This window comes from Macrosteles quadrilineatus, unplaced genomic scaffold, assembly GCF_028750875.1.
Source record: "Macrosteles quadrilineatus isolate MER2022 unplaced genomic scaffold, UCM_ALF_1.0 Scaffold_1__1_contigs__length_201487025, whole genome shotgun sequence".
Lineage (NCBI taxonomy): Eukaryota > Metazoa > Arthropoda > Insecta > Hemiptera > Cicadellidae > Macrosteles > Macrosteles quadrilineatus.
Window position 1 is genome coordinate 65606333 of NW_026542594.1, and position 14668 is coordinate 65621000.

The window sequence follows — 14668 nt, forward strand, 5'->3', positions numbered from 1 at the left end:
ACCCTCATTCACGTCTAGTTCCCTACCACCTAGGACAACGTAAGCTGCTGACAAGGATGGCAACCCTCATTCACGTCTAGTTCCCTACCACCTAGGACAACGTAAGCTGCTAACAAGGATTACGATCCTCATTCACGTCTAGTTCCCTACCACCTAGCACATCGTAAGCTGCTGACAAGGATGATGACCCACATCCACGTCTAGTTCCCTACCACCTAGGACAACGTAAGCTGCTGACAAGGATGACGACCCTCATTCACGTCTAGTTCCCTACCACCTAGGACAACGTAAGCTGCTGACAAGGATGGCAACCCTCATTCACGTCTAGTTCCCTACTACCTTGGACAACATAAGCTGGTGACACTGATGACAACCTTCATTCACGTATAGTTCCCTACTACCTGGGACAACGTAAGCTGCTGACACTGATGACAACCTTCATTCAAGTCTAGTTCCCTACCACCTAGGACAACGTAAGCTGCTAACAAGGATGGCGACCCTCATTCACGTCTAGTTCCCTACCACCTAGCACATCGTAAGCTGCTAACAAGGATGGCGACCCTCATTCACGTCTAGTTCCCTACCACCTAGCACATCGTAAGCTGCTGACAAGGATGACGACCCTCATTCACGTCTAGTTCTCTACTACCTGGGACAACGTAAGCTGCTGACAAGGATGACGACCCTCATTCACGTCTAGTTCCCTACCATCTGGGACAACGTAAGCTGCTGACACGGATGACAACCCTCATTCACGTCTAGTTCTCTACTACCTGGGACAACGTAAGCTGCTGACAAGGATGACGACCCTCATTCACGTCTAGTTCTCTACTACCTGTGACAACGTAAGCTGCTGACAAGGATGACGACCCTCATTCACGTCTAGTTCCCTACCATCTGGGACAACGTAAGCTGCTGACACGGATGACGACCCTCATTCACGTCTAGTTCTCTACAATCTGAGACAGCATATTCTTCCGACACGGATGACGACCCTTACCCACGTCTATTTCACCATTTATGCCGTTACCCAGGCAACCGCTACCATTAACAAAAACTAGGTGACCTTTAGTAGTAGTAGAGTCGGGGGACGGGGTCGGACCTGGGCTATGTTGGCCACCAATCGGCGGAGATACTTCGCGCCGGCGTGCGCCTCTCTCAACCCCCGTCCGATCAATATTCTCGTCTTTTACAACGAGCCTCAGACTCGTTCACTCCACGGGCATGTGGCTTTTTTAGTTGTTCAGTTTACTTGTGGTTTTATTTTCCGTCGGAAGATCCGCAGTTGCCGAGGTGGAGGACGGCCACGTCGCCCGGAAGGTGAGTTATATTCTGTGTTTCACCTAGTCACAGAAGTCTCGAGGCTGGACTTGGTGGCATGCCATGTGATCGATCATTTAGCAACCCTCAGACCTCATCAGAGAAACAGAAACTATACGAATTTATCATGTGTGTGACAACTAGACCTCCAATCGTATATGTGTGTCGATACTTACACCGACTGATACTCTTTGAGGATGTTGTCAGTTCATTTTAACATAACCTTAATTAGAAAGACATTTGAATGTAGGTCAATAGCAGGTTAGGTGGCCGCTAAATTATAAGTCAAAAGTAATAAAAATGTGTTTTTAGTTATGTGGTGAGTTCTCTCCATACTGGTTAGTGCTTACAGTATTTTATGATAGTCACGTTATCTCTTTACTACTATGTGAGCTGGTACTTCAGAAACGTACATAGTATACTGGGGAGTCACCTTAAATCCTTACTTCTTATTTCTTTCAACGTATCAGTAGTAGCTTAAAACATATGTTTTTTCTCCTCAATAGTTTCATTTTATAGTTGTTGAAAAACGTTGTAAATTGTATTACCTACAAAAGAACTGTATACATAGTCCTCTTTGTAATAAAGCTATGTCCCTTTTTTCACCGTGTTCAACGCTTTAGTCAAGAATTTTGGAAAATATATTTTGGCTTAAACTTATCGTTTTAATTGTGATTTTTTGGGCGTTCGCGAAAATGCATAATTGTGTTCATTAGTTTATTTTTTGACAAATTATATGAAATGGTCATAGGTTTTTTTTTTATATTTTATTATGAATAAGATATTTTCAATTTTTGTTTACATGGAACACTTATTGTGTTTCATTATAGATTATATATGTTGAACGTGCTTTATTAGGAATCTATAAGGACGGTGATCACGAGTGATGTTTAATTTGGTTTGTGTTTTTAGTAAAAATATTTCGCTAACGTATCCATCCTCATAATGAAAATTAATGATATGGGTTTAATAACATGTATAAATATATACATTTGTTGGTAAATGGGTCAATCTTGCATTTTACTAAAGACTGTATATAAAAATCCGTTTTATAAATTAAAATATTATCAAATTAGAACAGGAACAGTATACTTGAATACACCATGATTGTAATCGCTAAAGTTAGAAGCTGAGGCCCTGTACAATCGATGGCTACACGTCATTCGTCTACATGGAGCGGCGCCGACCAAGGTGCAGGCTACGAACTACATGATACATGATACACGGTGGATCTGGTTTGTCTCTCTAAACTATGACGTCATTGGAACTATTAACACTAGTGTTCACTGGATTACTGTCGAAACATAAAATTACATTACCACAACCATCCTCGTTGTACGTTACGGTTGAAGTAGGCTACCAAGAATATTTGGTAACTTAGAAAGAAGGACAAATCCTTGGAAAACTCGGCAAAATCACATTAGCTAAAGACAACGTATTTAAATGGGTTATCGTTAAACGATAAAATGATGAGCAACACAAGAATTAATTATTATAGTAGTCTATTGTGAAGAACGAGGTGTTTTTGCGTGAAACATAAAGTTCTGATACAATGCTGTTAAGATCATACAGTTAAACGCTCTAACCTTCGTGTTATTAAAAATTATTTACGATCTTTTGGGGATTTGTTCATAAAGGGAATAAGCGATTACCGCAGGTCTTATGGTAAAACCTAGACCCGGAACCATTTTTTGTTCATTTTGATGTTGCCAGTGGTTAAAACCATCGATGGTTAAAACACCACCCCTTTAAAGCGTATGCAGATTTTATCCGTTAGCACAACAATTAGAGAAAAACATTTCAATTTTGATTAAATTTAACGTTATTATAATATACCAACATTTATTCAAACTAGTTCGTGTACCACCATGGTCAGACTAAGGGTACAAGGGTTTATGTGGTAAAATTTGCGGTTTTCAATTCTTGTATCCTCTAAACGAATCGGTACAGCTTACAAACATGTAATTGTTCAGCAAAACCCTTATAGGTCGACTCATGCATTTCGTCTTATGCACACTCCTCCTAGATGGCTAAAGCATCCGTTTTCACATTTTGCATGGTGATAAAGACCATAACGGTGATTGCCAACCTATATATGGCGTTAAAAACTTCTACCAAGATTCCACCCCTATGGGATCTTAATGTTTCAAAGTATTCTGGATGCAGTTTGAATCGTAAACAAAGGCTTAAGATCAGCTGTTAACTTTTAAATGCAGTTCATCAGGAAATGGTTGATAGAGTAATCGTAAATGGCAATCATCGTCAAGCTTTTATTTTAATGTGTGATTAGTTCTTGGTTTCAGTTTCAACAAGATTTACTATTAAATACTTACAAAACAAGTTTAACTATTACGTGTGTTTCAGTCGTATATCAGTGTTATCTTGCAAATCAAACATTCTTAATAATGCAAACTTTAGACAAACTTTAGCTATTTCCTTCACATTTTATATTATTAGGAAACGATTCAATTTAACAACAATTGCAATTCAACAACAATACTTAGGTCTATTTAAGAAAAGCTTAGTTAATTTTTTTGATAACTAGAACCACATGTTAGAATGTAAACAAAATTGACATGTTTACATGTAGTCTATACATATTTTTCCCAAAAAATGGTTGATATGGTGTGCTTTCAATACCGTTGGTAGCAAAAGGTTCGAACTTTTCAAAATGAACAAGCATGATTATAGGCAGCACAGCAACGTTAGCCAACACCCGCCCGGCGGCCTCATCTTCTGACCTCACCATCAGGAACAATAATAACAATTCAGCCATGGAGAACAAATTTGATCATAGTTTTAAGTCTCTGGAATAGTAATAAAAAATGTACACCTTTTTCTACACTAAAATCAAAGAGTTGCAAGTATGAATAGTCAAGCGTAAACTTTGCAGGAATTTTGAGAGCTTTTTTTTATACAAAGTGTAGAAGAGACCCAAGTATACAGAAGAGCTACAATGCTTGGATCTTGGATCCGGCAGAGCAAATGATCATTGCATAAGTTGAGCATGCAATACTTCATTAGTATCGATCTTGTCGACACATATTATAACGACCATGAGATGAATGTTTCGCAAGATTACACAGGAGTTGTCTAATCAGATTAATATATTAATCGACGAAAACCAGAACAAGGGTTCTTGGAATTGAGATTCCAAAGACAAAACTCACTTGATGCTAATACATTTTTGAAACAGAATATAAAATTGTGTGAACAAAATGAATCGTTGCGTGGTTAGATTCTAGGTTATCACCAGCTAAACTATTCCAATATGTTATAGAAAAGTTGGTTTACCACCTCAGAGGTTTAAACCTTGAATAAAATTACAGGTCAAAGCATATAATGTCATCACTGTGTTTTGACTCCCCTTTATTAGGAAACAATAATTTATTGTCAACAATATATTAATCACCCTAACAGTTTATATCTCCACAAATTTTGTCTCAATTTCAAATTGTTAATGATATTCCGGAAGCTTGATGGTGAGCGTCAATGGTAATATAATGCGATTACTAAGCAGAGCTCTTACACAACAATCCTGCTTTTGCTTTACAAATCTCCGTTTACTCTTTCTAAACGGCTGAAGTGATTCGAACGGAATTTAGCACAGTCATAGTAACCAACTATGGTAAGGTATAAATCTGATATGGTACAAATCTAACTACAGTTGTTTTCCCTTCGTGAATTTAATCTTTTAGAAAATTAGCATGGTCCTTATGGGTTGATAACAGGATTTGCAAGATAAATAAAAAGGTAAACAAAAGAGTTGTAACATATGTCTATTACCAGCTTACTACAAATTCAGGCCAAAAGGGAAGAACGATCGGATTGATACAGTTAAGCACAATTTACTGGACCTACTAAATAAATAACCAATTAGGTTTATGCATCATCGACTTTAGATACTGAAAATAGGCTTTAAGTTTATGTTAAACAAATGCTGTATACTATTTATTGACTTCGGATACTACAAGTAGTCACTCCATTTACTTGAACCAGACGACATTTACATTTACATTGTTTTAATTCTTGTAAACAGAACTTATAAACCAATACATAACAAGTATGGAAGAGAATGCCTTAGCATGCCACAGTATTTTCATTAATAACCATTAGAGATATAATCACAGAACTGTACAATGCTCTTACCTGTCCTCAGTTAGGATGGTGCAGGTCACAGGAGTCAACGTGCAATGTTCATCGTAACTTCCTTTACGCTTGGTGTCGTTGAAAATATAAAACAGAAGCTTAAATCAAAGTAACAGTAGGTAACTTTAACGACTGAAGAATGAGTTCAATTAGACAATTACTATTTTTAAACACGCTGCCTACCATCTCAAGTTTTAAATAGACTATAATTTCATTGGAAGTATTTTTACTTATCTCATCCTATATTTGATCCGAACTTAAAATTTTTTATTGTTAAGTAATTATCGGTATTTTGTGCAATCTGAACATATAAGAGTGAAAGCCTCACTAACTGACTGACCGATCTATCAATAAATCCTCTAGAAGGCTACCTAAATACCTTACCCGGATAGGAGGCTTTGGTATACTTGTTATTCAGGTTGAAAATTGGAAAGCTAAATATTTTTCACATTAATTATTTAAGGGTGGCGCACTAGAAAACTTCCCCCCAGACAATTTCCAAGTTTACTCTTATGGGCATTCAATTTTAGCTATTTGATGAGTGTATACCATATGTTTGGAAATTGTATATAAAGATTGAGATATTCTAGGTTAACCTAATTAAAAAATCGAAACCCGCTGTTCTGAATCAAAAACTGTTTAGCCATAATAGTATATGTCATCACTAGGTCCCAAAGTGACTCTTTTTGGCCCGAGGTCAAGTTTTACGATAGAGGCGAAGCCAAGGTCGGAAAATGAGTGAGGGTTAAAAAGTCACTTTTTACCCGTGTGGTTAACTATATTTTTCGTTATTTAGCATCATAATTAATTAACAAACAAAGACAGAAAACTAAATAATTGTTATGTAAATCTCTCAAAACGACTTCCAGCTTGTTATCAATTCTGGTAATGCAAATAAGCGGCTGTTTAGTAAGTGATTCAATCATTTCGTCTATTACGATTGTTACATTATACCATCGTTATGTCGAGCAATCGACAACAATGCTAAAACCTTGCCCAATAAATCAGTCGATAAATAATTTTAATCGATACAATAGCCAGAACCGAAATTTACAACTGTTTACAAGCTGATTTTTACTACCTAGAGACTAAAAATGACTTTTACTCCCTAGAGACTAAAAATGATTAAATGCTGGTTATAGTACTATGTTTTCTGTGTTTATACCCGCAACGCATGCATTAAAAACGGCTGTTTTTGCTGCAGTATGACGAAAACTTTATTTTCGTTAACTATGCTTCCTTATTTTGATTAATAAAATTTTTATTTCAGACATTACAGTTACCTAAAAGGGCGAATATTTATGAACAGAATAACACAAAATAATAATTCCACCTCGTATCTCACATAGTAGCATCCGTTTTTTTTCGCACAACGCTATAAGTAATGCCACTACCACTTTTTAGTGGTTTGCACTCCAGATTGACAACATTTTCATTTAACAAAGTACGAAACAGCCAGTAAACGTAGCATAATCTTAATAATGGTATACACATATAAAGTATGTTGGCAACACTGTTAAATAGTCGTATATCAACTGTTACATTGTTGTTGTTTATGCATATTTCAAACCGTCCACCATGTTATTAAAGACTAAGTTCAAGGAGTTTCGGTCTTTAAAAATTCAGCAATACCAACCGATGTGATTCATGTCAAACCTCATGTCGCAACTCTTCTATAGAGCTGGTGTACTTGATGAAGTCATCTACGGTGATACGACTGGTCCAGTCCTTTAATCACTACATTAAGATCGCCCCTCCCCTGACCTATGTAGGGGTGACACTGTTATCACCGTCCTGGTTGGGGTGAGGGTGATGAGGGGTAAAGCAATTTCAACAATTTGGCACCAGCATTGGGACCCTAGAACGACGTTTTAATTCAACAAAATAAATTGCTTTAATTTTTTTTCTTTTAGTTTTATAACTGAAAAGAACGGTTATCTTAAACACTTTTTTACCTTTTAAAAAGTTTCTTTCGCAAACCACGTTCACGTATTGTTAAGCATTGCATTTAATAAAGTGTAGAAATTTTTTTTTCATTACTTGTTGAGAATAACATACAGAATACCAGTATGATATATTTTTCTCCTAAGTAGCATCAACCTGTAGGCCTGTACAAAGGCTAAATCAAAGTTTTCGTTTAAAACTCCTAGTGTTATACAAGTGCAAATTATTTTATGTCTTAAACTACAGTATATATACGCTTTTAACTTGAGTACATTATGAGTGGATTGACTGTCGAAACTGATGTCACTTCAATTCTCGATAGAAATGTTCTACAATCAGTATTGAATTAAGTGTAAGATCTACAAACCCATTCAACATGATTTTCTATTTCTAATGTAACACCTACAGTAGGTACAATTCATCTAAATCCAGCTCTAAAATCAGGAATTATTTGAAAAAGTTTGTTATAAGTCAAGTTTTATAACAAAAATCATGCATCGAGGTTGACATAAATAAATACGTACAAAACATAACACAGTACTCTTGATTAGTTGATTACAACGACAGTGTTTCAATTCGTAAAATGAGTAAGAAATATGGAACATAAGCCAGTGAAAATGTAATGAGGGCTTTTAAAAAGCTCAGTTTGTAAGTTTCACCACTGAGCTCTCAACGACAAGGTTATAATGATCCAGGTAGGTATAAGGTATGAGGGAGTGAGTGGCCTACATTGTAGGGTCGATATCGAGGATTAGGGGCGAGGAGGCCAACACGGCTTGATGCGTGGCCACAGGTATTTTGGTCAATATAACTATCAACGTGTTGAGAAAACCTTGCTCACTTGTATCAACATGATGAAAAGTTGCCTTCATTATTTCTATTACTTATTATTTATGTGCACTTTTATTCAAAAAAGTATTTTCAGTCGGATATTTAGGAATGAAAGCACATTACAACAATGTGCAGCAGAATTATAATCTGTTTTAAGTTACCGGTGCCTGTTTTCATACTGATGATGAAAAGCTCTATCAAACATTTAACCCCGAACCCGACTGATGTGACATTGTATTTCATAAGTAAGACTATCCATTGCGTTGCCTCACTAGCATTTTCTGTATACATTTCTCATAATATATACTGCTTTAGATTTTATGGCAACTAAAACATCAAAAACGGACAAAAGCTGCCTAGTTATAGAATTAAATGTTATCTAACGTTTACATTTGGCTTACTAGGTAGCAGAGATAGGTAACAACGTATTGCATAATTTGTTTTTTACTGATTGACTTAAGGTATATAAAATTATATCATATATTATTGTATTATTGACACTGTAGTCGTATGTTACTATGAGAATTCTTTGTTTCATTAGTGGGCCATTTAGATACCATTTACCATTTAGATTTAAGTAATAAGAGTTGATAGGAATAAATGAACTAAATAAATGTGTAAAAAAGTGGTCTCTGAGAAAAATGTTCATTGACCACATGCAATTACAGGTATTTACTTTGTGATCTTCTAGTTACAGTCTACACGTGGTGAGATGTGCAACAATAATTATAACAATCGTAAATTATAACAATTATTTTAGGTCAAAAACCACAATGACTTTTGGCAAAACCAAAACCCGTTTTTAAAATAATATTTTTTATTTTATTTTCATAGTTTGAAAGGCGTGGAATAATTGTTCAACGATCCATAACAGTTTTGGTTATTACTGATTGTTATGTATTATTAATCTTTTTGGAAACAATCATATCTATTATACTGCCTATTTTTAAGGAATTAATTTATTTTTATTTTAAATTAATCATTTATCTTAATTTGATAAACTCTAACTCCAAACTCCAAATCAATACCATACAGGAGTGTAATTATTAGTTTTTTAACTCATTGTACTTAGGCTCAGAGCCCTCTCAAGTAAATTATAAATATTGAAATAATAGTACTGTAACTAAAATAGTTAAGAACTAGCTGTGTACCCGTTCTACGCACGGGGATCTTATAATATTCAGTTGAAACCTTCTTATATAACGAACAGCAGTTGGTTTGCATATTTTAAGATATGCTGGCCAAACTATTATACATAGCTTCATTTTATGTTGTTTTTTGTTGTTCCGGATCGGTATGACAATCAATAAAAGGTTAAATTACCTCTGTGTCTGCCGGTCGATCCTATAACGGTAGGCTTACTTTTATTTTTACTATCTGATCTCGTTTGCATGGCTCAATCACGTCCTGGTTGAAGTTCGTTCGCTACGCTCACTCACCTGTATGTTGGAGCTCGTTCGCTGCGCTCACTTTCCTTCAGGTTAGCTCGTTCGCTACGCTCACTTGCCTTCAGGTTAGCTCGTTCGCTACGCTCACTCGCCTCCAGGTTGCAAATTAGCTGTTGTCATAAATGTAAAAGAAATAATAGTGCTAGTGCTGCACCCTGTTGGTAATCCTTGTAACTTTAATGCTATTGAACATCACAGAACAGAACCAACTTGTTTAATTGAAACAGCTGTTAAGATTCAATAATTTCATTTCTCATAAGGTTAACATGGGCTTCCAGAAATTCCACGTCAAAAATCGACAAAAACTTGATTTTCAAGGGTTTACTGTTAAATATCTAACTGTCTCATATTCGATGAAATACGTCTAAAACCATCTCATATATGTATAGTATTTGGAAAATAAGTTTCAGGCGGGACAGTGCTATAGTTATTGAGGAGTAGTTGTAATAAAGTGCGTATTTTAGCGTTACCAAGAGAATGACAGATAGACAGACAGACAGACAGACAGACAGACAGACAGAAATTGAGATAAGGTTTGATTCGGTTTCTCTGACCTATGAAATGTAAAAATAACCAAAAAGTTCATTATTCTAAGCAATGTACAGACAAAACTCTAATTTTATTTATATAGATATTTGTTAGTACCATTTACCAACACATTTTGTTAAGTGTTTTCCGTCCTTGTTGGCGTTTTTATAGGTCCAAGTTGGAAAATGCGAGTTTTCTGTGTGAAGTAACGTGTAGGCTACGTCTCGCATATAAGTTTACTTATCATAACTTGGAGGAGTTGTAAAACTTTCAAAAATGTGTAGATAAATAATTATTCTATTGCATTTAATTTCATTTAAAACCATCCTTAAATAAAATTATTTCACAGTAATGATTCAGATTTCAAACCAAATAAGTATACTGTTTACCTATATTCTACATAAATTAAGCCAACATATAATTCTTGGATATAAATACTCTTGTAATATTAAAATTGTACAGTAGGATTATATTGCAACTATAAACTCAAATAAATTCAGTTTTAATTCACATACTTTGTTTAATGTATACTTTAAGAGGAAAAGTATTTACAGATAAGTTATCTTCCTCGATCACTCAGAGCCAACAGTTTTAACATTTGGTACAGTCAATTTCTAGTATATCCATCGACACCAAAAGTAATACGAGGAAACGAAATAAGGAGTTCTGCTCACAAACACTTCTACACAGTAAACCTACATTTTCGTGTAAACAAATCCGCCCTCCCCAGCCTACTGCGTTAGCAACTGTGTGCCAAGAAGTAGGGTTTTTTTTTAAGTAACAAATAATACAAACTAATGCTTCTGCTAGTGACATATCATAGCACCGTGCATTAATGTTTCCCATCTAATAAACTAATGTTGACTCAGAGATTATTTTCCTTGACCTCAACAGTATAAAATAAGAATTTTGTTCCAATATGTGATTTGACTAGACGAGTGGAATGATTATTCATAAAAATTGTACCAACTTGCGTGATGAATCATGAATTTCAATAAGTTTGACTAATATAAGTAGGCAGATAAGATTGAACAAACTTATAGTTCTCTCAGCGATATCAAGTCTCTTTTCCAGCTGTATTTATATTTCACTAAGCTTTTTACTCTAACCAAATAAGAGTTAACGGCGTTGTTGTGCCTACTTATTAGGATGTTGTGATAGGACATGCACGGTTAACATCTGCAAGTAACTTAAAATCCAGTGAATAATTAAATTTAAAAAAATCTTTGTGATTGTTGGATTTACATACATCATGATATACATTTTCATCATGCTTTTGATACACTAATTTTGAAGAGAACCATAAACCGCATACTTGCATCTACTTGAATGAAAGGTCTTGATGTGAAACTTCCCCGAAAATATCAGTTTTTCGATAAACTTTATCCTAAAGGCATGAGCGTCAATGAAAGGGTTGTATTTATTCGCATTTAAAATATTGATGCTTTTTAATCTAGGCTATATATTAATAAATAACTTAACAGTTACCTTGTTCAATATCCTTTGGTGTTGTTAAATGACGGCCGGTTTCGAGACGACAGTCACATCATCGGGTCAATCCTCGTAGAACGATTCGTTATAATAAATACATACAGTTTTTACCGAACACAAAACAAAAACACATTATATTTACAAAGTATTTACAGACAGAAAACAACCGCGATGCGTGCACGCTTATATAATAAGCTATTGGTAATAAGGTATTGGTAATAAGGTATTGGTAATAAGTTATTGGTATATAATAAGCGTGCACGCATCGCGATGGTTTCTGTCTGTAAATACTTTGTAAATAGAATGTGTTTTTGTTTTGTGTTCGGTAAAAACTTTATGTACCTATTTATTATAACGAATCGTTCTACGAGGATTGTTTGACCCGATGATGTGACTGTCGTCACGAAACCGGTCGTCATTTAACAACACCAAAGGATATTGAACATGGTAACTGTTTATTTTATTATTAAAATCTTCAATATCCAGTAGTAGGAAAATGAACTCTGAATAAATAACTTCTTGATCAGCATTGTACGTGTTATTAAATTTACGGAAAGTCAATTAAAAGAAACGTCTTATAACACTTAAAACATATATTTACGCTTATACTGTTACTCACAAGACGGTAAATATACAAAAAAGATGGTAAGTGGTGATCGATTTCAATTGGACATTTTAGTTTTTGTTATAAAGTATTAAAATAATCCGCGTTTCTAAGCATTGCTATTATTAAATATTATGTTGTTTTGATGGCAATGCGACAACTAAAAATATAGGTATCTAAATAGATTTAAAATTCAAAACAATTACGATATGTTGATTTGGGTACGTATTTTATCAATGCAGCATGTAGCATTGTACAGTTAGTACAGGTCAGGTTGCGCTGTATAGGTACCTGTAGATCGATCCAGCGTCAAGCGCCGTGGAAGTGTAGTTCGGTAACCATTGGCCTACACCGTACAACATTTTACCTTTATTTTAAAACATTATACTACCAACTTCTGGATATGATTAAAGGGTTTGGGTAAAATGGAAGGATATGCCTCGTGCTGCTTTGTTTTTTTTACCAATACCAGTTTTCTGTAGCCAGGACCAATGACCTGATGATCAAAGGCAGCCGGTTCAGTTCCGAACCATCAAAACGTGTCTCATTCATTTTACATTTCGTCCACTTTCAAAACATAGCCTAGCTGCAATATCGTAATTTATTTATAATCGTCAAAACTATTTCTTTAACAAGTTTAAGAAACCACTAATTTTAAGAACTTATGGCAGATCTTTTATTTTATGATGTTTAGATTGATTTAAAGTTGATAAAATCACTATATTGATGAAAGGAAATCTTAATTTATATTGTATTGCTGCAATGAATTGAAATCATTCCCTATAACATATTCACCCTAATAGTTGAGGTGACAAGCTTGGCCCAATCCATGTGATAGTATATAATTGTGGATAAATATACTATTTCAACATTTGTCCCTGGAATTAGCAAAACTAACGCACAACTATTTATTCATATTAATTAGCCGAAGTGCAGTGTTCATTTGTTTAATATGTATATAACGGTATAAAGTTTAACTACGTTTGTTGGGTAACGGCCATTCAATTAGCAATTAATTAATTGAAACTGTCCCTTGCGTCCCTCTCGTAGTCCAATTTGCCAACTTGCCTACAAACTGTTTCTACAGTCATGTTTAGAGAGGAGAATGGCTCTCGACGATAAGTACAACAAAACAACTTCGTGTTAGTCAATAAAGTGATTAATATTGTAGCTTGAATAAAACAAATGCTATCGTCGTTGATTTTAATATATAATAACAAAATGCATATAAATAAATTAATCCATGTCCCCTTATCACTTATACCACTCATATCTATCAATAAAACATCATGCTACAGTATATTATTACTGCAAACAACGATGACTTTGCACGATACAAATGCTGGTTTACGTTTGCTATGTTTTAAACAGAGTAATGATACATGCGATTTTATTAAGCAGCAAGGTTTATTGATGACAACTTTTATCTATTACGATTACCTAAATCTTTTGTTACAACTATGCCGCACCGAATATTGCAATATTGTTTATGTATATCTCAATCAATGTATATTAAAATATAAACATGTACATAACAGATTAGGATAGAACATATTTGACACCACATCTACACTATGGCGTTTACAGTAAGCATATATGTAATTTATATATTCTTATATAATTATTAAGAATTACTTGGCATTAATTTTTTTCGTTAAAATATCTATTGCAAGATTATAAATCAATTTACCTAACTTTTTCAAGTAGATTGTAGAAGATTAATTTGCTCATCGGGTATCTTTGGCTTTGATAAATAAACATTTTAAGTTGTCTTACGTCTGTTTTCAATGGGGGAAATAAATCTTAATGTAAAACTTGATATGCTAATTATGTCTCGAACTTAGTTTAGCACGGGATATATAGTCAGTAGGTAGCAGGCAGCCGTAGTGTTTTAATGTTCATATATTATACTCAAAACGTAGTTCGTCACAATTGTATTTAGTCGTTTCTGGTGGAAGTATTCAAATTATGAACTGTAACACCTCACTCCTACCGCCAGCCCACAAACCCAGAACTTCTTCCTAACAAGTCCATTTGCATTTTAATTATTACTTCCAAACCGACCGTTATGATTTTCATTACGAGCCTTGGCTGTAATTGTATCCCGGAATTGGAATTTTATATCTGAGGAAATATTTACTCCTCGCTTCTTTTCAAGGAATTTTAATGAAATCGTAGGTAACAATTGTTTCGGAGATATTTTTTTACGAGATTATTTTATACTACAGAAACCCCTCCATAGTCCGGACTATTTGGATACGGATGTTTTCCTAACTAATGACAGTCTGGAAACTGAATAAATCAAACATGAAAAAGGCACTGGTCTTCCGTGTTTGTATTTCAATTTCCAGTT

The 14668-nt window shown here is 34.7% G+C and overlaps 1 protein-coding gene across 1 annotated transcript in view; it reads left to right on the forward strand.

The window, feature by feature from the left end:
- Positions 1–1206: 1206 nt before the first annotated feature.
- Positions 1207–14668, forward strand: part of LOC128983428 (high-affinity choline transporter 1) — a 67689-nt gene continuing 54227 nt past the window's right edge. The window contains exon 1 of the mRNA XM_054402716.1: positions 1207–1320. The gene's annotated coding sequence lies outside the window, so the exon portion shown is untranslated. The remainder of the gene's footprint in view (positions 1321–14668) is intronic.